General features: G+C 37.2%; 1 protein-coding gene across 1 annotated transcript in view; it reads left to right on the top strand.

Moving 5' to 3' along the window:
- MAPK10 (mitogen-activated protein kinase 10) overlaps window positions 1–23080 on the top strand; it is a 556562-nt gene that overhangs the window by 183629 nt on the left and 349853 nt on the right. The gene's annotated exons all lie outside the window — the stretch shown is intronic.

The following is a 23080-nucleotide window of genomic DNA, read 5'->3' as shown; positions in this document are numbered from 1 at the left end:
AACAATATATAAGACAATATTAGGGCCAGAAAGACATGTAGGGATTCAGGACTCAGGGCCAACTTTGCATATAGGTATCTTCTGCAAATTATAAAAAGGTATCCCTTCTTCTCAACAGTTAGCATGATGAGGGGACTATAGGAGGGATTTTAGCATCAGGCCTATAGGGTGCTTTAGCTAACTTTGCATTAAAAATGGTTTCCTTCTATAGATTTAATATAATCTCTATCAAAATTACAATGACCTTTTCCACAAAAATACAAAAAATAATCCTAAAATTTGTATGGAGGCACAAAAGACCCCAAATAGCCAAAGCAATCCTTAGAAAGAAGAACGAAACTAGAGGCATCACATTTCCTGATTTCAAACTATACAGCAAAGCTATAGTAATCAAAACAGTATGGTCCTGGCATTAAAACAGACACATTGCTCAATGGAACAGAATCAGGAGCCCAAAAATATGCCTTTGCATATGCATACATATAATATTTGATATGGAAGCCAAGAATATTCAATGAGGAAAGGACAGTCTTTTCAATAAATGGTGTTGGGAAAACTGGATGGCCATGCTTATTATGTAGAAGAATGAAATTGGACCCTTATCTTATACCACTCAGAAAAATAAACTTGAAATGAATTAAAAAGTTAAACATAAGATCTGAAACTGTAAAACTCCTAGAAGAAAACATAGGGAAAAAGCTCTTTGACATTGGTCTTGGCAATAATTTTTTGGATAGACACCAAAAGTGCAAACCACAGAAGCAAAAATAAACAAGTGGTACTACATCAAACTAAAAAAGCTTCTGCACAGCAAAAGAAACAATCAACAAAATGAAAAGCAACCTATGGAATGGGAGAAAAATATGTGCAAGTCATATATCTGATAAGGGGTTAATATTCAAAATACATAAGGAACTTATATAACTCAATAGCAAAACCACCAAATAACCTGATAAGAAATGAGCAGAGGAACTGAATAGTTTTCCAAAGAAGACATACAAATGACCAAGAGGCACATGGAAAGGTTCTGGACATCAATAATCATCAGAGAAATCTAAGTCAAAACCTCAAGTAGATCACAACACACTTGTTAGAATGACTATCATCAAAAATATAAGAGATTGCAAGTGTTGATGAAGGTTTGGAGAAAAGAAAGTTCTTGTGCACTGTTGGTAAGAATATAAACTGGTATAGCCTCTATGGGAAATAGTATGGAGATTCCTCAAAAAATTAAAAATAGAACTGCCATATGATCCAGCAATCCCACTTCTGGGTATATATCCAAAGGAATTGAAATCAGGATCTTGTAGAGATATTGGTACCCCTAGGTTCACTGCAGCATTATTCACAATAACCAAGATATGGAAACAACCTAAGTGCTTGTTAATGAATTGATAGATAAATCAATGTAAAATATGTATAAATCACATATATATGTATATATAATATATATGTGTATACACACATACATATACACACACATACATACAAATGGAATACTATTCAGCCATGAGAAAGAAGGAAATTCTGCCATTTGTGACAACTTGGATGAAATTTGAGTGTATTATACTAAGTGAAATAAGTTGGACAGAGAAAGACAAATATTGTGTTATCATTTATATGTGGAATCTATAAAAGCCAAACTCAGAGAAACAAAGAGTAGAATGGTAGTTACCAGGGGTTGATGGTGGGTGAAATAGGGAGATATTGACCAAAGGGTGCAAACTTCTGGCTATAGGACAAATAAACTCTGGGGACACAATGTACAGCATGGTGGTTATATCTAATAATACTGAATTATTTACTTAAATGTTGCTAAGAGAGTAAATCTTAAATGCTCTCATCACAAAAAAGAAATGGTAATTATGTGATGGGATGAAAGTGTTGGCTAATGCTATGGTGGAAATCATTTTGTAATTTATAAATGCATCAAACCAACATGTTGTATGCCGTCAACTTACACAGTGACATATGTCAATTATATCAATAAAGTGGAAAGGGGGTGCCTGGCTGGCTCAGTCAGTGAAGCATGGCAACTCTTGATCTCAGGGTCATGAGTTTAAGCCCCACGTTGGGCATAGAGTTTACTTAAAAAAATAGATAAATAAATAAATAAAGCTGGAAAGGAAGAACAAAGAGCAAACAACAACAACAACAACAACAAAGTAAAAATTCCTTCTCACCAGCTTCTCTTAGTAAGAGAAGTCTGCTTCTTATTTCCAGGCAAATCAGGAAGAAAAAAGACATTGAACTGCCTATCTCAAATTTCCACAGTATTTCTTCTGGCTCCTCACGGTTTTCCTGGGCTCTTGGCAATGGAGGAAGAGCAAGAAAAACTCCTTTTTTACTATCTAACTAGCACTTAGCCTGGCAGCTGGCTCCTAAATTCCTGCAAGTTCTTTCAGCATGGGATATCTGCTAGATCCTTGCTTCTACACCTAATGGATTCCCTTATCAACCAGCTCTAACTGATAGATGACAGAATAAATAGTTGGACTGGATCTTTAAACATGATTTAATATGGAGACCGTTACTTTATAACTCCAAACCAGCAAATATGGCCTGACAACTACACATGTCCTTATGGGCACAATAGTATCTACTGAATGCTGCAGGTCACATGCTATAAAGTATTTTATACAAAACAAAAAATAAATGAACCTTGATACATGCCAGAATCATACCCAACTCCTGTGTAGGATTTTCTTGTTTGATCCACAAAAACCATTCTCAGAAGTAGGTAGTAACACTATCCGTATTTTCTTATTCCATGTTATAGAGTTAGGAAGTATATACATGGGGATTTGAACCCAGGTAGCCTATCTTTAGAGCAAGAGCCCCTAACCATTGTACTACTCTTATTGTCTGGCTTTGAAACCAGGGCTTTAAATATCTGGTGCATATGTTGTACCTACAAGATTCCTTCTGGTGCTGTGTATAGATTTGTCCTTCTCTGCTTGCAGGTTATCTTCCTCTGAAATGTTTTTGCTTCTTTTCTTTTTAAACGGGGCTTAAAATGATAGGATCAAACTGCCAGAACTCAACTTTAAAATTGAATTTAAAGAGATCATAATAAAAGTTTTAAACAGTGATAAAATACTTTTTGCATAGTATATAAAAGTAAGAAAGCATCACACCTAATGGATGATATAGAAGTGGCATGAAACAGTAGGCAATGGTGAGTGCATTAACGTAAAAAATGCCAATGAATCAAGAATCAAGAGTAATGGGAGGCTGGAATTCAAGAAAACAGTCCTAGACTCTGTGCATTCAGCCTTAGGGTGCAATTTTGTCACAGGAATAAATTGCAAGAGGAGTTTTGAGAGCATTCACTGATTGCCTTGCTTTTCTACCTGGAGTGTTGCACCATTCTCTCCTCTACCAGTCAGATAGGATAGCTGTTAAGTACACCCTGAGTGAAGATCATTTCATGAGAATGGAACAGAGTATTGTACAGGCTCTGGAAGTGGATTCCTAAAACTTGACTGAGAACTTAGGGAAGATATAAAAGAAATAGATAATGTGCTCTGATTTGGGGACTTGACAACAGCAGATTACAACTGAAAATTACAAGTTTGGACCTGACATCATGACAGCATGATTATTATCTTGGTTTTTGGTATTAGACATGTCATAATGATTCTTTTTACTTTGGGAGGATAAACAGACACAAATAAGGGGGTCAGAAAGGGGAGAAGAAAGTGCTTACTCAAGTTGCATCTAAAAAAGTTAGGCAAAGACTTGTTCTTACAACTAATCAGGCCATATGATCCAGTGCCAAGAATCCATATGAAGCCATCAGTATTTCTTGTTCCTGAATTATCAGGAAAAATATTTGACTTAGTTCTTGCTGTTCTTCCTCTGATTCAATATTTATCACTTGACACCATATTTAACTGCTGCTTTAGCCTTAGTTGTATCATCTGTGCCATAAGATCTCACTATAGGTGTCAACCATGAGAATGTGCCTTGGCAGACCTCAAACTGCAGGGTGTAATTGACCAAGTGCTCTGGCCACTCACCCTGAAATCCACTGTTGCATCTGAGCCCAGACCCTGTTTCCATGACTGCCTCCTGTCCATGACCGGCTGGCAGGGATACTAAGGCAGGCCAGTTCCTGGGAGACCTGGGCCAACTTTGGATTCAAGATCTCTCCCATGGCCTTCCTGAACATTCTAGGCTGCACTGCAATCTATAATGCTTTCCCCCGACTTTCTCCCCCCCCGCCTTTTTTTCCACTCAGAAATTTCTATTAATGAAATCCTTGAACTTTTTATCCCATTTTAGCACCTACTTCTCAGAAAATCTGGATTAACATACTGCAGTATAGAGGATTTTCCCTCTCACAATCCCAAACGTTTTGCTCACAGTTTTGGTGGCTTATTTTTAAAATATTCTGGCTGACGAGTTTGTTTATATTTTCTATACCGATTGGACATATTTTAAAACAGTATTATAGGTTGACCAAATAAGTTCTGCTGCCCTGTGAATTTGCCTGAATTAAAATTGTGAACCCAAGAGACAGTGATTGTAACTCATATGATGCTGTGTTTGCAGGTACAGGTGGCTTTAGACATGGTTGGATCAAACGACCCAAACTTTGTGGTCAGAATACCATCTCTGTCTCAAATCTGCTTCCCTCTGCACTGATTTTGTTTTCTTCTAAAGTATACTCTCCCTGAAGTGAAAACAATGTCCTCTTAGCAGCTCTAGACTTAGATAATCTCATTGTGAATAATTTCAGTGAAATGAGAATACCAGTTTCCCTATGCTGCAGCAAATCTCAGGTATGACTTTCCTCGTTCCAGTTTGGGTCATGTGCCAGGAGCATGGGGTGCTTTTTAGTCAGGTCTGAGTTGTGTGTTGACCTCTGGAGCTGCGTAGTGAGGGAGGAGGAGGGATAGTTTTTCAAAGGAAAGTTTTAAGACACTCCAAAACAGTAGCAGATATCCAATACTGAGGTTATTAACCCAATACAAATTTCAATACTGCTCTCTTTGAGCAGGTAATAAGTCCTAATATTTATAAAAATGACCTGTAAATACTGCTATAAATAATCCATTTTGAGTTTTACAACATCCTGTGAGTATTACCTTTATTTTATAGATGGAAAAATGAAAATTTAGATATTAAGGGATTTGTTCAGGGTCATAGTTGTCAGTAATAAAATATATAAATTTTAAAAGTTAGACTAGAAATTACAAGTAGAACATGGAAAATATAGTGCTCTATGTAATGAATTTGGGTTACATATTTAGGTGTAATCTTCTAGGTAGACAAAGTAAAATGAGGAACATAATTAATAAGAAAAAAATCAGCTCACAATGGGTGTAAAGCTTTTTCTGTCTATAAGATAAAAAAATATTTATTATGTGGCACTTTATATAGGATGCTCTAGTGAGTAGCAATCTCAACAACATCTCTCTAGCTATTGCATTTTTTTTTTAGCTATTACAATTTTTAGTACTATTTCTTATATTGTATTTCACTGGAAGCCAAAAGTCTGAAGCCTAAGTGTCAATCAGTAAAAACTAGTCCTAGTGTAGGACAGGTAATGCATACCTATATACCTATATACCACATTATGTATTCAGATACATAAAAGATACAAAGCATATCACAAATTGCATTTCTGTTGTAATATATAGGAAGCTACTGATAAACTCTTTGTTCATGACAGAATTTGGTATTCATTTTTTGACTCAAAATTTAGTGCCTTTCCTGTAGTACCTAGCATTAAATATATTTTTCATACTGTTAAAGGAATAGAGGCAAATCAGAAATAAAATTCCATTAATAAACCATGTAGTCAGATATAATAAGTCTATTAATTTGTAATTCTGCAAATTACAATTTACTGAGAAAATTGACCTAGTAATCCACATTTGATTTTGCAATCAATGTTTACTGTCCATGCATATGTAAGCACATAATTAAATCTTCTTACATTTATTGGATCTGATGTAACTCTTTAACAAAATAAAAGAATAATGGTTAATTATAGCTTAGTGTAGAATTATTTTATAAGTAGATCTTACAGTTAAGCCTCTGAACTTTTGCCACTAAAATGTCATTGAATTAGAAGTAAGTGGTTTCCAAAGAAATTGCAAGGGAGCAAATCCCACCATTAAACTCTTCTTTCAGAGAGTAGTATCTGTTACATGCCGAATAACATCTTATACAATTAGAAAACTTATTGTAATGTTTTATTTTTGTGAAGAATGTAAATTGACTCAAGCTCATTTATTATAGAAAATAAATTATCTGTTAAAAATATCCTAGTTTGAGTACACGAATATGGGCTTTGGAACTAAAAGGTATTTTCTGTTGTGCTTTCATGTCTTTGTGGTAACTTAACTATTCCTAGTAAGGTGAACCTCTCCACTATTTAGAAAGGAGGGAAGGAAGGAAGGAAGGAAGGAAGGAAGGAAGGATAGAAAGAGATAATAATTACTATCCCTTGCTTCTTTTACCTATACATTACTATAGCAATGTTCTCAGGGCTTGAAAGATGTCTGCTCCCTCTTAATATGACTTTTGTCTTGAGAAACTGTACTAAACATAGGTGTGGGAAAGAATGCATCAGTAAATAATGTCAGAGAAGAGGTGAGATTTTGTCAGGAACTTATCTAACCCCAAGGCATATCATTAAAATTTCCAATATAGTGGCAAAATAATGATAGCTTAGCAGTAAGTTTGTACATGATGTGATTGTAACATTTGAGAAATATATTTTTATGTCTGTATGAGAATACATTATTCATATATTTATGTATTAGCAATATATGGCCCCAAAGAATTCTTTAGTTGCATCATGTTTTTAAGGTTGTAGTTTCCCATACTCATTTACATCTCATCTAAGTGATTTTTTTTTTGTAGAAACTGTATAAGTATTATGAAAAATTTATTTATTTATTTATTAAGATTTTATTTATTTATTTGAGAAAGAGAGAGACAGGGCATGAGTGGGGTGGAGGGGCAGAGCAAGAGGGAGGAGCAGGCTCCCTACTGAGCAGGGAGCCCAACGTGGGGCTCCATCCCAGGACCCCGGGATCATGACCTGAGCCAAAGGCGGATGCTTAACCGACTGAGCCACCTGAGACCCCTGTATTGTGAAAAACTTAAAATAACTGTCTTTTTAAGTCATTATCAAGTTTTTATTCTTTTCTAATATTGCTAAGGAGAATTAACTGTTTCCTTCTCTGTGTCTTCATTGCAGTAGATTCACACCACGAGGGTAGCATTTGTCACATACTGCAGCTAAGGAACACCTCAAACTGTAAGGTCATTAAGGTCTGGGGCTGTTTTGCTCATCTCCCACTCCCAGTGCTTTTTAGAGCATCTAATGTATGTTAGGTGCTCAGTGGTGGGTTTGTCAAATGAACCACTTGATAAAGTCATATTGGGTGCAGGTTACAGCTATGATTTTTGCCTTCAAACATAATGCAAAATTGGAGATTGTATATTAATTATTAATAATAAGGATCATTAATACTGGAAGAAAAACTATGTGCTAAATAAGAATCTTTTGACTTACGTATGAATTCAGCCTTGAGAGAGGCAGAATTGTGCAGTGACTGGGAGCCTGGATTCTACAGACATATTTGAGTTCAGTCTCAGCTCTGCTCTTTACTAGGAACCTGTCTGCCAGCAAGTAATTTAACTTTCTGAGCTTGTCTTCTCATCTTTTTTTTTTTGTCTTCTCATCTCATCTCATCTCATCTTAAAGATGTGGATAATAATACTATCTACCACATAGAGTTGTCATGAATTTAAGTGAGTTAGTGCTCTTAGAGTGGTGAAAGCGGCATCTGGCATATAATAAATACTTAGTCATAATTAGCCATAAGATCTTTGGATCTTTTATAAAAAAATCTTTAGAAGTAGTATACTATGGACATTTTCCCCCACCAGATTAAATTTCAGTGTTTCTTCATTACCTAAAAAGCAAAGTTTGTCTATCATCTATCTATCTATCTATCTATCTATCTATCTATCTATCTATCTATCTATCATCATCTATCATCTATCAATCATCTACCTCAGAATTGCATTGAAGACTAGTATTAGGAATGATGATAGTTGGGGATACAGTAGAAAGTAGGTAGTTCTCTATGCTTGCTTCTTGAAAAAGCACCATGTTCTCTACCTGATGGTTGAATGGAATGGGAAAAGCCTGAAAATGTACTTATTTTGACATAGCAGATTCAGTGTTTTCTTAACTATTTGTGAAATCCACTTGGAAAACTGAAGTCACTGACTATTTCCATCTTTTTTTTTTCCTTATCATTGGCTGTCAGAATAAATTTAAATGGACTGTTACTGAATGCAAATGCTAAGGGTCAAATATATGGCAATTGATAACACACCTCTTTAAAACAAGAGGAAAGGAGGGTCTTGAGCCGGGAGGACAAATGTAGGTGCAGCCAGTCCATAGGAAAAGAAGCTATCTTGCACCTCGGAGCCCAGGGGAGGAAAACAAGAACTTTCTGGAAGTTCCCAATGTCTCGAGAAGGGGCAAAGATGCCAAATACAGTATAGCTCTTCTTCCAGAATATTTGGAAATCTTTAAAAGAAGAGCGTTAATCATCTGTCTTGAATAATTAAGTGTTTACTTCCCTTGAAAACACAAATGAAGTAGTTGACCTTCTATACCTTGGCAATTCTACATAAAACGTACACTTGTAATGTGGCCACATTTTCTTCATCAGAATCTTTTTTTGCAATTGCCAGTGAAGCTCCATGGAGTAGAGATTATCTATCTATCTATCTATCTATCTATCTATCTATCTATCTATCTATCATCATCTATTATCTATCTATCTATTTATCTATCATCTATCAATCTACCTACCTACCTATCAATCACAACACTTAAAGGAGAGATTTATAATTTATATAACAAAAGATTTCATTTAGAATAACTAAATCCTCTTTACAGAGTGACAACCACATGCAGTTAAGTTAGGCCAACCACAATGGGATTCTTAATTTATAGTTCCTTCTTACTGAGGAATTAATAGAAACATTTTAGGTGTTTAATAAATATCTCTTTCCTGATGTATTCTAGAGCATCTTTTTTCTTTCTACTGTATGCTAATTTCATCTTTTTCTTTTTTCCCACATAGCTTTGCTCTAGGCTAGCACTATTCAATAAAGATATAAAGTGAGCCACAAAGGCAAACCACATATGGAATTTTAAATATTCCTAAAACCATGTTAATTTTTTTTCATGAGATAAAATTAATTACCATTATCTGGTGGTTTTTTTTTTTAAAAAGATTTTATTTATTTGAGAGAAAGAGAGAGAGAAAGGGCACAAGCAGAGGGAGGGGCAGAGGGAGAGGGAGAAGCAGACTCTCCGTGGAGCAGGGAGCCCAACGCAGGGCTTAGTCCCAGCACCCTGGGACCAGGACCTGAGCCGAAGGCAGACGCTTAACCAACAGAATTACCCAGGCACCCCCAAACTACAAGTGACAAGGAGAAAGCATCTACTTTACAAGATTAAATTTGGGTAATTAATTTTGGTTAGTTGTCCAAATATAAGACAGTTGAATTTTTAAATACATTAGATATTAACCAATAAACATGGATTCAAACTTTAACCATAATACTGAGTGCTTCATTTTTGGTGTGATTATAAAATGAAAGCAACAACTCTTGTTTTTGGATGCAAGTCTGAGCTTGTATTACCCTTTGGCTCCTAAATAGCTCGTCTAGAATAATATTGCAATAGTGTAGTGGATTTTTGCTGACTTATTACTGTGAATGGGTGTACTTTGAACTGTTTTCCAGAAGTGGTGGAAAATTTACATGCCCTCTCATTTTGGAGAGCAAAATTCTCCCACAGATTATGTAACAATGGACACAGATGTGTGGAGATATTGATCCCCTCAGTCACTAAAGCAGCTGAGTTGTGCCTGGGGGGTGGCCCAGAGCCTTTGGCTGTCACCTCACTTAGGAGCAAATTCATCCATTACCCCAGAGTATCTTGTAAATATCATTTTCTCTGTGAGCCAAGATTTTGGTAAAGGCTCTGTCATAATCTGTCACAGTAGATTCAAATCTCATTTCATTTTTAAAAATAAATAAGACCCAACTCAAGTAGAAAATGTGTTAGCATGTCAAATACTGTGTTTCCCCCCAGTATCCCTTTTCATAGTTAATTGTGTCTTCTGAGTTTTCAGGTTTCTAAGTGCAATTTAATTTACCTTTCTTTTGTCCTTAAACCTACTAAATTAGTATTTTTCTACTTTTAAAAATCATACACTACTGTTGATGATTAAAAATTCTCTTTAATATTTTTTGAGATAAAAAGCAAATATTTTAAAACTAGAAATCAGTCAAAACAAAGGGTAAATAGTTATTTTTCACACGATGCATGTTTCCCCTGATTTTGATATATACCTTGGGGATATAGCCTCTTTAAAAAAATCACTAAAAAATGCTTTAGTTTTGAAATGCTGATAAACCAAGTATGAACAAATGGCACACTGTTATTTGCTCAAGGAGAAATAATTTCAAATATCATCAGTTCTTACTTTTTATTAGTCATCTGATATTTCCGTTCTTCACTAACGTGTTTTAAGTGTTATGTTCCTAGGGTTGCAATAATTGAGTGGATCTTAAATACCGTTAAAGACGTGCTTCATAAATACCTTACTTGACTTAGAGAGATATAAAGAAGGAAGAAAGACACTTAAGGTCATATAGAGAGTTACTTAGAATTTACAGTCATGTATCTATCGTTGTCCCTGGTGTCATGGAGAGCCCTTTTTTTATTTTCTATCATTTGCTTAAAGCCTCTGAGTATGTCCAGGCCGATGGATTTAATGATAATGTCTTACAGGGTGCTCATGTTAGCATCACATTATAGATTGGTTCTTTTTAAAAAGCTAAAAATATTCCTTGAAATCTTCTTCCAAAACCTGCAACTTAATGGAGCAAAAGCTATAATAGCAGTATTTAAAATATTTGGCTGGTCAATATTTGCATGGTAGTGTTTCTGTTAGAAACATTTTTTTTTTAAAGATTTTATTTATTCAATTGAGAGGGAGAGAGCACAAACAGGGGAAGCAGCAGGCTGAGGGAGAGGGAGAAGCAGGCTTCCCGCTGAATAGGGAGCCCAATGTGGGGCTCGATCCCAGGACCCTGGGATCATGACCTGAGCTGAAGGCAGACACTTAATGACTGAGCCACCCAGGCACCCCTGTTAGAAACATTTTTTTATCATAAACATTACTGAGTTATAGGTCATCATGAATATTTTTCTAAGTTTATGAAAAATTATAGGTCTGTCAAAGTCAATTTATATAATAATCAAATTTCTTGATTCTCTGATGTACATCTTTTTTTTTATCTGTAAAACCAGTAAGGATTTCCTTTAAAAAAGGAGCAAAATGATTAACTTGACATAAAAGAGGAATCTGTAAGAAATGAACTTAGATGGCCAAAAATTTGAGTTGAATTTATTGAAGTAAATATCCACAGGTTTATTGCATAAGCATTTTGAATTATCTTGTTAAATGATATTAACTTTCCAATCAAGGCCATGCTTGAAGGAAAAAAAAAGTTCCTTTTATTTTTTTTCTCTTGATGAAAGGTCAAGACATGACTATTTTTAGCAACAGTTTTGAAATTTATTTCTACTTAAGGAATTTACACACATATGGGTAATCCTCATTAAACCTGGCAAGTGTGCTTTGTCTTGAAGCCAGCTTTTCCAAGAACTCATTTTCAAAGACATAAGTCTAACTCCAAAATCCTTGAACCATAGACTACAGAAGATTAGGTTAAATTTCCTTTGTATAGGAGTAGTTTATCATAGAGCAAAACTTCTAAAAGTTCTCCTTATATCTCTCCATCTCCCTAAAGTTTCACATTCATAATAATTGCTAGAAACCTCTCCTGTCCTTTTCCACAATCTCCTCACCAACACATTGTCACCATCCACTTCTGCCTCACCTCTTCTCCTGAGTCTTTCCAGTTGTCTAAAGTCCCGTTAGTGAGTTTATTCATTCATTCAGCAAGTATTTCTTGAGCACCTACTATGTGTCTGACACCATCCTTAGGACTGGGTTGGAGTAGAGAACTCTTACCCTCATTTTACCTGTTAGGACTTTTTTTAAAGATCCAACTCAAATTGCTTTATCAAATAGGCAAAACAAAAACAAAAACAAAAACAAAAAACACTGATGGTTTATGTGACCAAACAGACATATTTGGTTCAGAACTCAAAAGATATCCTCAGAATCTACTTTTCTACTCTGCTTCCTCTCGATTGGCTCCCTTTTCATGCTGTACCAGTTGGCCTTACAGAATTTCAGGTTCACAGCATAATAGTACCCAGTCCAGGATAAGAACTACTCCCTTCCCTGATGCAGCAAAGAAAATTTTAGAATTGAGCTTTATCGATCCTGATTGGCCTCTTGTGTCTGGTAACCCCCCCAGAGATCACCAATGTGGCCAGGAGATGGAATGTGTTGCTTGGTTAAGCCTACTGCATGCATTGCTCTTGGATCCTAGAGGAAGAGTTTGTTTTACATGAAGCAGTTTTGCTGAGAATGTGAAAGGGGGAGTTGCCTGGAAGGGAATGAATGTGAGTGCATTCTGGGTAGTCAAAAGACAGGGGTCCCTGTGGCTCTTCTAGTGTTTTCCCCTCAAGGACCTAATCTTCCTCCCCATGTTAATAAATGATATCATCTGTCCTATTGCATGTGAATTTTTAGCTTCATCCACTCTAATTTCATACTCAATGCAGGAATTTCTTTTCCTGTATTCCCAAGACATTCAAACCTTCATTGGAGGATCACCAGAGATAAGATTTCACTGCCTGGAGAGGTAGCCTGACCACTGGCTCTCTAAGCCATAAAATCAGGCCTCTGCTCATTTTCCACTCTATACTTGGCTTGATGTGGAGTTACAAAAAAAAGTTGTGAATGCTTAGAATAGATAGTTCGATTATTCTCCAATTATAACATCCTTTAAAAACTTGCATATAGACAAAGATTGCCTATGACTAATGATTTAACTACTCAGGCTAATATGACCAGAGGGAAAATTTAAAGTTTTAATGGATTTTGTTTCCATTTGCTCTTATCTTAAAGGACAATTATTTAAGCAGAGCTTTCTACTATGATTAGAATGGTGATCTATGATAATATTTATGGAACCTTGAATTCTGGTGACATTCAAGTTTGAGAAATTTAGATGTAATTTTATGTACTAAAACTGTGCTTAAGGAAGAAGCTATTAAATATAAAAACAGGCTTGACTGTAAATTATGCATCTTTAGTTTCATTTTCTTTGGTTTCATAACTGGTTTGTGTATAGACTCTCATGTCTGAAAATGAATCCAAATGTGGAGAAAACAATATTCTACTATTTTTAGAAAGGTTGCACTGACAACACAAAGAGATAAAATAATGAAGTCTCTCAGATAGCAGTTGTGTGGCATAGGCTCTGACTGCCAATCTCTCAGAGTCAAGCATAAGAAGATACCAAGGATAATACCTATGTGAACAGAAGATTAGTAATTTGATTCTCTGGCCCTAAATGTTTTGGAAGGCACTTCCAAATATTGAATTCCTTGGGAGGAGCTTTAAGGCCTTAACACACATATAACACCTGCTATTCATGCACATCAAACAATTCTAAGTTGTTAGTACTTTTGGATAACAAGTGTAAGATGTTAGAATCACTAATTCCAGATGGAACCAAGAGAGTAAATGATTTCCCTAGGGTAATGTTGAGGTTCAAGGTATAGTTCAAGGAATAAGCTCAAGGCTAACTGCAGGAAAGACTGTTTTAATCCTTGCCTTCACACGGGAAGAGATTTATATAAGAGCACAGATAAGGTTTTATCTGTTCAGCCATAATGCAGCCATAATGCAGCTTCAGGAAGAGTAGCTCATAGAAGATGATTCTTGAAGAGGCAAAGCCTGTAAGAGACAGGCCTCCTTTCCTTATAATGAGCTGCTAAAGATATGCTGAAGTGTATGTATCAATTAAACTGTTCATCACTTGTGCTTTGCTTTTCTAAATAAGAACTGATTGCATAAGCAGGTACACAAAGGGGGTATGTTTCTTTCTCTCCTAACAATGGGCATCACGTTCATGAAAATGCGTTCAGCTTTAAGCACCTGTCTAGGCATTTCATGTAGGTGATGAAAGCTAATATTTGTAAATCTGACCAGGGAAATTTCCATATCTGAAAATCAACAGCACAGGCTTTATTAATTCAGATATTTAGCATTTTTGGTCACATTAGGTTGTAAAGAAATATTATAAAAGCATCACTTTATACTTCTTTTTTTAAAAGTTATTTTTTCTCATCAACCTAATCATCACCTTCGATCCTTTGGAAAGTGTTTTAACAAAATACGAATAAGAAATTGGTTATATGGGGATATGACACACTCGCCCAGGAAATGTTTCAGAGGGTGTTTTTGGGTCTTTATTGGGTGTTACAATGATTGGGTGGCCTTTAATGGGCTGGGATGAAGAGGGCTAGATGTTGTGCAGTGTGCAGGACAGCCCCACGCAATGACGAATTGTCCCATGGTCCGTGAGACTTTCCAGTGTCTCTCAAGTAAGAGACCTTTATATTTTGTCTTGGTTTTCATGAATTTTTTAGGAATGCAATTACTGTATAAGTAGAAGAGAGATTTCATACAATGTTTTTATGTTTTCAGAGGTACTAGGGATTAGTAAAGAGTGCAAAATATATTACTGAAGACAGTATCATTTCTGGAATTTGAATTGCTAAAATGGATCATTCTGCATTTATTGAATACATGTTGAAAGAACCTCTCTTTCTCTCTTTTATCCAACTCTGAATATATTTTTTATCCCTAATTTTAAAATGACAAATATAGAGCAGAAAGTTTGACAAATTCAATTGAATATTGCCTTTTCTTAAATCCAATTTAATTTATTATAATTGAGGGGAAACATCTGCCTTCCTTTTCTAGTAGAGCCATACCTGAAAATTTAAATAAGGAAATGCATATTATTTTACTGTGTACATGAAATTTTATTTCTCCTTTATTTCACAGTTGAGGCATTGTATTGATTCTCTGAAATTATATATGTAGGTATGTTGTATTATTTCTAAATTTCACTCCATGGTAGTAAAGGAGGGTGATAAAAAGATTTATTATTGAAAGTATGTATTGCATTGGATAGGATTGAAAACCACTCAGTAGATCTGACTACCAAAGTGAGATGCCAAAACAAAATGCAGAATTTTCAAAGAAAACAAATCTTTGCAATACTTTTCAACACCCTAGTTGTCGCCAAGAATTTAAAAGTAATCAGAATGTGGAGAGTGGGGAGAATTTGTAAAGAAAAAGAAAAGTTGTCTTTTTAAAACAGCCTTGAGGCCTCCACAGCACCATTTCATGTTCTACTTTAGCCTATAGGATCACTAAGGATTCCAGCAGGTGAGGTCTGTGTGGAGTGGACCATGAATGGTATGGTGTCTAAGGACTAGGGGAAGGGGTGGGGAATTATAAACCAAAAGTAATGGATTTGTCCCCGTCAAAGAAGCTGCCTCCTTAGAACCCACAACTATACCCGAGAGAGAAAGTCAGCCTTAACGAACTAGCAGACTCAGAGTATAAGCTGTCTAATCAGGCAGGTAATGTCCTAACTCCTTCATTTCATGTCCCTCTTCTACTCTAATCTGGGGCTTGAGAGTGAAGGAAGAAGTAAGTGGGGACATAGAACAGAGCAAGCCCATACTCTTTCCCTAAGACCAGCGACAGTCAACCATAGGCCTCTGCTGGGGGAGGAAGAAGAAAATATTCACCGTGGAGTGAAGACTGAAGTGTTGATGAATACATTGGATTGAACCATCTAATTCTGAACTGAGACTTTTTTTTTTAACTAAAAGTGACTGCACGGACCATCTATTACATCAGAGTGAGTCAATAAGCAATGAGGCCTGATTGAGACATAGATTTCATCTAGAAGGAAATGAAAAATTTCCCCTACTGAACAAATTTTAAGGGGACTTTCAGGACAAAAATATCTGTTAACTTCCCACAAGTCATAAAATAAGTTAGGCAAAAACCATGCTCCAGGAATAGCCTGCCCCCTGCCCCTTGCTCCTTACGTTTATTCTTCTGAAAGGGCTCATAATCACATGCTATCTTTATCTCCTCTCAGATGTCCTTATATCTGTCCTTTACATTCCTTCGTGAGATTGTATCAGCATACCTGTGCTTTTAGTATCTGAAACTATAGTAAAAAAAGCCTGCCTCCTGTTGAAGGATCTTTAGTCTCCTTTTCAGGAAGTAGAAGAGCTGTTTGAAAATTGATTTATTCTAGCAACATGTGAACGATGGTTCAGTGATAAAAATTTGTAATCGGTTGTAAAGGAAAAATACTTCTGTGTGTTCCCTCTTCTCTCAGTGCTTTGGTACAATGCTTCTTCCCTTCTGACACCAAATGTGTGGATTTCCACACATCAAGCAATCCTGTGATACAAGTTGGGTGTCCTACAATTTAACTCAATTCTGACACTATCTACCTGGAAATAGCATCAGATCCCACAGGTGAAGGCCTCAGTCCCACAAGACTGCCTCCCACCCCCCACCCACAACTTCAGACATTGATCCCAAGTACAGGTTGTTACCCTCACTTCTGACCCATTGGCTATAAATTGGAGGTTTCTATAACCCCTTTTGGGAGATCAATTAATTTGGTAGAGTGGCTGACAGAACTTGGGAAAACAGTTCACTTAACTAGATTACTATTTATTATAAAAGGGTATAATTAAGGAACAGCTAAATGGAAGTGATACTTAGGGCAAGGTACGGGGGAAAAGGGCATGAAATGTCCTCCTTGGGCATGTGCCACTCTCCCTGCACGTCCATGTTCACCAACCCTGGAAGCTCTCCAAGTGCTGTCCTCCAGGTTTTTATGTAGGCTTTATTACCTAGGCATGATTGATTAAGTAATCAACCATTGGTGATTTAACTCAATCTCCAGCTCCTCTTCCCTCCCCAGAGATAGGGGAGATGGTGAGGGAGTGCTTAAAATTCCAGCCTTTTTTTTTTTTTTAAGATTTTATTTATTTATTTGACACAGAGAGAGAGACAGAGAGGGAACACAAGCAGGGGGAGTGGGAGAGGGAGAAGCAGGCTCCTTGCTGAGCAGGAAGCCCGATGTGGGGCTCAATCCCAGGATCCCCGGATCGTGACCTGAGCCGAAGGCAGATGCTTAACGACTGAGCCACCCAGGCGCCCCTAAAAGTCCAACCTTCTAATCAAGGTTAGTTCCCCTGGCAACCAAACCACACTCTTGGGTTACTTAGGGACTTTCCAGAGATCACCTCATTAACATAAACTCAGGTGTGGTTGAAAGAGGCTTATTATGGATAATAAAAGACACTTTTATCCTTCTAATCCCTTAGGAAATCCCAAGGATTTTAGGAGCTTTGTGCCAGGAATGGGAGGAAGACCATCAATATATTTCTTGTAAAGCACAGTATCATATCTATCCTTGATTATTAATTAATGTATGTTTTGGATGTTTCAAAGTATTGGAAGGGAGTAACTTTAAGGGATTATTCATAATGTGTTAATAATATGCCTGAGGCAATAAAGAAGAGATCTGGCCATGCAATGAATTTGAACTCCTATATCTGTGGAAGAGAGCACAGCCAAATATGTCAAGGTCTAGTATTAATATACTCTCCATTTATAATAGTTAAAAGAATTTGTTCATAATTTAAATTATGATCACCCACTAACTTAAGAAAACATGAAGTCAACATAAATTAAGTGGTAAACTGAGACAAGCTCAAATGACCAGAAAGTAAGTTTATTTGGGAATGGCAGAGGAATTGCAATTCAGGAAACACATGCAGCTATAGGAGCGAGCTATAGGAGAGTCCACTGAGGCTTTGGGGTGGGCTATATTTACAGGCAAGGGGTGCACAGAAGGGGGAGAACAGCCAGAGTCCACGCAGAAATTTCACTGGCTTGAGAATGGGGAGAGAGTTTCTTGGCAGATGTTCATTGGTCAGGAGATAGGTCTCAGTTTTCCATAAATCAAGCAATTAATGGAAATCAGTCTTTCATATCTAAAGTTCTGTTCTTCTGGGGCTCCTGGGTGGCTCTGTCAGTTAAATGTCTGCCTTCGGATCAGGTCATGATCCCAGGGTCCTGGGATCGAGCTCCACATTGGGCTCCCTGCTCCGCGGGAAGCCTGCTTCTCCCTCTCCCACTCCCCCTGCTGTGTTCCCCCTCTCGCTGTGTCTCTCTCCCTGTCAAATAAGTAAATAAAATCTTTAAAAAAATAGTTCTGTTCTTCTGAGGTACGTGCATGAGATTCTCCATTTTATATCCTCCAGTTCTGTTTTAGGTTGAAATCCTTTCACAATGAAATTTTTAGTCTTTAAAAACATGCAGGTTTCAGTAACGAAGCCCCTTAGAAACATGTAATATTAAGAGTTAAGCATCTTGTACATGGCAGCTAGATCCATTAAAAAAAATGATGAGTTCTTTTTTTAAAAAGATTTATTTGAGAGAGAGCGAGAGAGAGTGGGCAGGGGCAGAGGGAGAGGGAGAAAGAGTCCCAAGCAGACTCCGCACTGAGAGTGGAGCCCATTGAGTGGCTCTATCCCATAACCCCAGATCATGACCCCAGGTTAACCCAAAAGTCAGACACCCAGTTGACTGTACCACCCAGGTGCCCAAGGATGATTTTTTATTTATTTTTGTTTTTTTTTAAGATTTTATTTATTTGAGAGAGAGAGAGACAGAAATAGCAACAGAGAGCATGAGTGGGGAGGAGAAGGAGAAGCAGGCTCCCTGCTGAGCAGGGAGCCCAATGTGGGGCTCATCCCAGGATCCTGAGATCATGACTTGAGCTGAAGGCAGACGCTTAACAGACTGAGACACCCAAGAGCCCCAAGGATGATTCTTTAAATATAAATATATTATATTTATATATAACATATATATGATATCTTTGTGAAAAGGTTTAAGCTTTGAGAGTTTAAATTGTGTTACTGAATGCAAATATGTCCCTTCCATACTAGTTACCATTTTAAACAGTCATATCAGTGGTTTAAGTTAAATTATGAACTTTAGGTTAAACATGGAATATTCAACACCATGTAACAGCTCGCTAAACTGACAAAGAAGGAATAACAACTCACAAGGACAAAAGTGAGAGGGAGAGGAGACATCAGCAGATAAAAGATTGTAGCAAGTTTTTTAAAAGATAGCAAGTTGGAGGATAAGCAGTAAATCCTTTACAGAGCAGACAAAACCAAACCTAAGTGTCCACAGAGCTTGGACAAGCCAACATGAAAGACACCAGTTACTGAGTTTACGATCTCTTTGAACAAAGTATAGATACCATCAGCAAATTGGCTAATTAGTTATGTTTGGGTTTTTGTTGTCTAGAGAATTTGAGTGCTTACTGTGTACCAGGTACACTGTTAAGAATTACATATATCATATGGGCAAGTCACTTAATATCTCTGGGTCTCTGGGTTCTAAACTATAAAATGAGGACGTGAGATTGGACAACTCTGGCCTTTGGATACTGTGATACATTGTATGACTGTTTTCATTATTTGCTGCTCTTCTATACTGGTCCATCCCTTCATGGCTCCTACTTTGGAATCTGCTCTTAGCCTCCCTCCAACCCACTTCCTGTTGAGAAGAGTACAGTTCAGCCTCACTGATGACAGACTTGACCATATGAATTGCTCTGGCTATAGAAATGTAAGCAGAATGTATAGAGCAGCATTTTAGAGATGCTCTACTCAGATCCCCCTTCAAAAGGAAGGACTTACTGCCTAGGTGGGGAGTGCCATTGGCAGACAGCCTCCAGCTGTTAGGTTCTTTGAGGTCCACCTTAGCCTGAGAGAGCTGCCTCTCCTCGGGATCATGACCTTCCCAGGACAGGCTGCATCTCGTACCTGAGTGAGTAGGGAGTATAAAGGGCAAGCAATTTTAGCCTCATTTGGGATACACTGCTGGCAGTGTTTGCTCCAGAGCTCCCCTCTGGGTTGACAAAAGCTTTAACCCTGCCTCATCGTTTGCTTCTTTTCTGACCAATCTGCTCCTTCCATTTTCTTCACAGGTGTTGACTTCAGATCACACCATGCCCCCCAAATTCCATTTTAGCATCTGCTTCTGAAGATCGCAAACAGTGACTAATGCCGTGTCTGATCTGCAGGTGTGAAAGGCATCAGGTGGTTTGCCTATTCTAGTCCCTCTGCCTCTAGAATCGCATGTCCTGAATAAGAGTTGCTCCTTTAGCTTGAGTTCCAGAATGAACACAACAGGGAGCACAGCCGAGGCCAACCGGCAAAGGGCCTTAAACATGAGCATAAAATTAACCTTCGTTGCTGAAAGATTTGTTGTCATAGAGTGTTTATTATAGTAGAATGACTTAATGAAAGCTGAATAATAATAATATCTAAGTAAGTAATAACAAATAATAAGACATTAACTGACCCCCCTAAATTTAATAGCAATCTACACAGATATGAGATTATTCATATGGCCAAATCTTCATAAGCCATTCTTAAAATATTACTTCCAAAATTAAAAACAATGTTCCAGTATAACATAACTAAATTAACCTCTGTGCTGTGTTGGATTTTAAGGAACTGGTTAATGTAGAACACCAAATGTTTCATAGTTAGAAAGGGCTAGCTGAAGAAGTGTGTCCATATCCAGGCATAAACACTATTAAGTCTCTACTGTTCTACATGTGATGTCTAGCATGCAATAAAAAAATTACGAGGCACACAAAAGCCAAGAAATCACAACTCGGTATTAAGAGACAACAGAATCAGACTCAGAAAGTACCTGAAGGCTGAAGCTATAATACAGGAATAAACTCATCCTGGTAAAATAAACAAGAATTGGTGAAAGAAACTCCTAAAGGTAATAATACCATCATAGGCATGAGATGACTTGGGACGGTCATTAAAATTGTCTATTTACTTTGGCTGATATAACAAATAATATAGTTCATGCGTTGGGGGCATGGAAATGTTTAAAATCCTTAGCATAAGTATTTATGGAAAATTTAAGAGACTTGGGTTTCCTTTTGGGTAAGCACAGAGGAATCCACACTGTTGTTTACATTCCATGTTATAATGGGTTAACGCATAGGTGACTTGAAACAATCTATAGCTGTATTAGTTTGCCAGGACTACTATAACAAAGTATCACAGATTGAGTGCCTTAAATAACAGAAACTTGTTTGCTCACAATTCTGGAGGCTAGAAGTCTGAGATCAAGGTTTTTAGCAGGGTTGATTTCTTCTGAGGCCTCTCTCTTTGGCTTGTAGATGTTCATTTTCTCCTCCCTCTGTCTTCACATGGTCATCGCTGTGTGTGTTTGTGTCTTAATCTCCTCTTATAAGGACCTCTTCTTTTTATTATTATTATTATTAACATATAATCTATTATTTGTTTCAGAGGTACAGGTCTGTGATTCATCAGTCTTACACAATACACAGTGCTCACCATAGCACATACCCTCCCCAATGTCCATCACCCAGCCGCCTCCTCTCTCCCACCCCCCTCCACTCCAGCAACCCTCAGTTTGTTTCTTGAGATTAAGAGTCTTTTATGGTTTGTCTCCCTCTCTGGTTTCATCTTGTTTCATTTTTTCCTCTCTTCCCCTATGATCCTCTGCCTTGTTTCTCAAATTCCACATATCAGTGAGATCATATGATAATTGTCTTTCTCTGACTTATTTCACTAGCATAATACCTTCTAGTTCCATCCATGTCATTGCAAATGGCAAGATTACATTTTTGATGGCTGTGTAATATTCTATTCTCTCTCTCTCTCTTTCTCTCTACACACACACACACATACACACATACACACACACACACACACACACACACACCACATCTTCTTTATCCATTCATCTGTCGATGGACATCTGGACTCTTTCCATAGTTTGGCTATTGTGGACATTGCTGCCATAAACAAAGGGGTGCAGGTGCCCCTTCAGATCACTGCATTTGTATCTTTGGGGTAAATACCCAGTAGTGCAATTGCTGGGTCATAGGGTAGCTCCATTTTCACCTTTTTGAGGAACCTCCATACTGTTTTCCAGAGTGGCTGCACCAGCTTGCATTCCCACCAACAGTGTAGGAGGGTTCCCCTTTCTCTGCATCCTCACCAACATCTGTCGTTTCCTGACTTGTTAATTTTAGCCATTCTGACGGGTATGAGGTGGTATCACACTGTGGTTTTGATTTGTATTTCCCTGATGCCAAATGATGTGGAGCATTTTTTCATGTGTCTGTTGGCCATTTGGATGTCTTCTTTGGAGAAATGTCTGCTCATGTCTTCAGTCCATTTCTTGACTGGATTATTTGTTCCTTGGGTGTTGAGTTTGATAAGTTCTTTATAGATTTTGGATACTAGCCCTTTATCTGGTATGTCATTTGCAAATATCTTCTCCCATTCTGTCAGTTGTCTTTTGGTTTTGTTGACTGTTTCCTTTGTTGTGCAAAAGCTTTTTATCTTGATCAAGTCCCAATAGTTCATTTTTGCCTTTGTTTCCTTTGCCTTTGGAGATGTGTCTAGCAAGAAGTTGCTATGGTCGTGGTTGAAGAAGTTGCTGCCTGTATTCTCCTCTAGGATTTTGATGGATTCCTATCTCACATTTACATCTTTCATCTATTTTCTATTTTTGTGTATGGTGTAAGGAAATGGTCCAGTTTCATTCTTCTGCATGTGACTGTCCACATGATAGAGGTTGCATTAAATGTGTGGATTGCTTTGTGTAGTATAGACATTTTAACAATATTTGTTCTTCTAATCCATGAGCATGGAACATTTTTCCATTTCTTTATGTCTTCCTCAATTTCTTTCATGAGTATTCTATAGTTTTCGGAGTACAGGTTCTTTGCCTCTTCTTATAAGGACTTCTTATAAGTCATATTGGACTTGGGTTGGGCCCACCTTAATGACTTCACTTTAACTTAATAACCTCTTTAAAGACCATATCCCAAATACAGCCACATTCTAAGGTAGTGAGGGTTAGGACTTCAACATATGAATTTTGAGGGAACTCAATTC

The sequence above is a fragment of the Callorhinus ursinus genome, unplaced genomic scaffold (genome assembly GCF_003265705.2).
Source record: "Callorhinus ursinus isolate GAN/ISIS: 27379988/994484 unplaced genomic scaffold, GSC_fseal_2.0 scaffold4, whole genome shotgun sequence".
Lineage (NCBI taxonomy): Eukaryota > Metazoa > Chordata > Mammalia > Carnivora > Otariidae > Callorhinus > Callorhinus ursinus.
This window is presented reverse-complemented; position numbering and strand designations above follow the sequence as displayed.